Source organism: Octopus bimaculoides, chromosome 23 (assembly GCF_001194135.2).
Source record: "Octopus bimaculoides isolate UCB-OBI-ISO-001 chromosome 23, ASM119413v2, whole genome shotgun sequence".
NCBI lineage: Eukaryota > Metazoa > Mollusca > Cephalopoda > Octopoda > Octopodidae > Octopus > Octopus bimaculoides.
Window position 1 is genome coordinate 28711773 of NC_069003.1, and position 3750 is coordinate 28715522.

Here is a 3750-nt window from a genome sequence, read left to right on the forward strand (position 1 = left end):
TATATATATATATATCCATAAGGAAAATAAGAAATAAGTCAAGGTAGAAAGCGATAAAATAATTTTATCCTAAAAACATTTTTCTGCCGGTTTCAGACTTTTTCAACTCTAAGTATGGAAAAGAATTAAATTTTGGAAAAATTAAATGAAAAGTGTTTTTAAAACAAAAACATGTCCATAGTATTTAAATGCAACCGGCAATTTCCTTGTTTCTGCCTGTCTCTGTCTCTTCTTTTTTTTTTTTTTTTACTTTTGTGGGATCGAGGTAGTTGTGAATTCTTGGCAGAGAAGAAGAACAATATTTCTTAAGTTAGTATGTCAGTGTTCTATACAAACGTTTAAAAATGGCAGTCAATTCTCCTTCCACCCAAACCACACTGTTTTACTAACATTTTTACTAAACACTGGCCTAAACGTATTGACTCCTCCCTCTGCCATGTTCACTGTTACTAAAGTGGATTCCAATACGCGAAACAAACTGCGTTTATTCAAGCAAATCGATTTCAGTACTTATTTTATTTAAAAATAAACCAGGTATTTATATTATCGGTGTTTTTATACTTCAACCAATAGCATACTGGGATGTAAACAAACCATCAGTTTGTCAATCAATAGTGAGGATACAAACACAAATATGGCCATATATATATACCCGCACATACGCAATCGCACACACATTAATATATACCACGAGATTCCATTGTCTTCGTCATCCAAATCCGCTCACAAAGCTATAGTAGAAGACTAGAGTAGAAGACACTTGCCCAGATGCTGTACAGTTGGACTGAACCCGAAACCACATGGTTGCTACGCCACCTTCTTCAAATATAGAGCCATTTCTAGTTGTATGCTCTTAACTAAAATAGCAAGAACAAATTTCTTTTATTTTTGCCGAAGTACTCAATCAGAGCCCTGAATCATTAATAAAGATATTTATAGGAGAAGTGAATTTTTATCAGATATTATGTCAAACACGAATAATTCAAAATTCCTTTGTAATGGAAAAACAAACCAAAGCTAAAAAATAATAAAACCTAATATTTGTTTCCAAAGCTTACAAATGTTTATAATTGAACAATAGGATTCGTGTGAATTATTTATAGATAACACTATTTTACAGAATTGTTAACAGAAGAAAACAACAATAGGTTTACGGTATTTGTTATAAATGACATCACGCTGAACTTAGCAATTGAACAGCATTTGGTTAACGAGCTTGAAGCATCTGAAGAGCTACACGCGTCATTGATTACTCTCTCAAGCTGAAGATGCTTTTTTTTTAATCTGTTGGATAACAAGAAACGCTTTACTAAAGTATGGAAGTTTGAAACAAAATATCGACACATGCCACAACGTTCATGGTGAACGATTTCTAGTTTCTCAAGTATTTATTTTTTCGAATGAGTTCTCCTTGGATAACAACTTAGATTCAGTGTAGCCTTGAAATATAAAACAGTTACTCGACATTTCTCTAACAGCTGAACGGGGAAAATTAGTTATTTCCTTTCTCTTTTAGTTGCCTCAGTCGCTGGATGGCGGCCATGCTAGGCCTTGGAATATTTTAACCGAAAAAGAAAAGAGCAAAACAAATTCAGTCACCTCTGAATCATTTCCCCTATTCCATGTTCTTTTCACATATTTGATCTTTATCTCTCTCTCTCTCTCTCTCTCTCTCTCTCTCTCTCGCTCGCTCTATCTATCTATCTATCTATCTATCTATCTATCTATCTATCTATCTATCTATCTAACTGTCTGTCTGTTTGTCTGTCTGTATGTATGTCTGCATGGGTGTCTGTCTATCAGTCAGTATGTATGCATATATGTATCGGTGTCTGTCTGTCTCTGTCTCTCTGACTTTGCCTCTCCCTCTCTCTCTCTCTCTCTCTCTCTCTCTCTCTCTCTCTCTCCATCTGTCTATCTATCTATCTATCTGTCTATCTATCTATGGACCTGTGTCCGAACGTACGCCCATATATACATGGGATTACGTGTGTCATGTGTAATTATACATGCGCACACATATATTGAATGTGCTAAAACACACACAAATCTCCTGTGCATAAACGTATATTCAAGTTTCATTTCTTTCCCAGACATACACAAACATGCCATCGCTACGTCTTTCACTCTTCCGAACTTCAGGTGATAAGAGAACTAATACAAATGATTGTGCCTTTATTATATGAAATAATCAGCTATTGAATAAAAACAAAATGCTAAATGTCTATGGAAATACATAATAATATTAAGCTTATTCAATTCCTAGTAGCGTTTAACAGTAGATTACAAGGTTATACATTTTTCATTCGTTAAGAGTTTTGAAATATCTAAGCACAAAATTAGATTTATTCACAAACGAATAAGAACATGACGGGAGAGAATATGTTACAACATATGAATATTTACTGCGATATTACTATTACAAAAAATTGTTATCTTTTCTAAATGGTTCATACACAATTTGTTACCGAGTTTGTATGTTTGGGTGTATTATAAATATATTGCGGCTGGTTTTGCAATTCCGCCTATTTGTGTAATTCAAATCCGAAATATATTTAGATAACATTGCATAACATTGTATTTCAAGATTTATAAAACTGAGGCTATTCTATTTCCATTTGAAAGGTTGTTAAATGAATCCAAAATAATCTTTAGAAATTGTAGCATTGACACTGAATACTACAATGTATTATGCATCTAGGAAGCCAAACGAGAAGTTACTTTACATGAATATAGATTTTAATCTTCCGCTCGCTATTATGAATAATTTGGGTAAACATATTTCTATCAGTTTATCCAATATTTAATTTATTTTCCATCAACACAGCTGCTGCTTATAATGAAGCATTAAGGTTCGTTATTTAAAAGATGATATTAATCAGAAAAGAAAAGCAAAAATATTAAACTGCGTAGATGGGCAACTGGGAGAGACAAAATACTATCGTACATTACCAGGTTTAGTTTAATACGCATGCAAGTATTGATAAACTTTTCTTTCGTTTATTATATAAATCTGAATTACGCACAACCCATCCTCAAGACCTTAAGTAATATTCCACATTTGAATTTCATAATAGATTGTGGGAAAATGTTTACTGATATTAATCCAGGTTATAAAGTTATTGCAGTTTGGTAATCTAGCCTTTCAAATTAAGATATAATAGGCACACGTTTTTGAAAGCTTGCATGATAATAGAATGTAGTGTTATCTAAATAATTTACGACTAAAACTGAATTTGTTTGCTTCTCGCTTCAATAAAGCAGGCAGATGGTTCAAGAAAGCATCTTATTAAAACATTAGCAACGTAATATTTTCATAATGGAACCAGGATGATGCAACAGTAACACTTGCCAATACAAGTCAGGCTAGTAGAAATGTTATATCGTCGGATAGAATGTATTACCGTCTGTGTTCCAGATATTTGAGTTCAAATCTATCTGGGTTAGGTTTTACATTTTATTGGTTGAAAAATGATATGTTAATGCATTAGTGAAATATTTTAAACTGCTTAACGGATTAATCAGTCTCCTCACAAATTTCTAGCCTTGTGCTTATGTTGGAACTGATCCGAGTAAGAACAATTTGTCATTTTAATGAATTTTAATTACCTTCTTTTCTGATGATGATATATATATATATATATGCATACCTACTTACCTACCTACATACCTACCTACCTACAAACCTATCTACCTACTTATCCACCTACCTACCTATATATATATATATATATATATATATATATATAT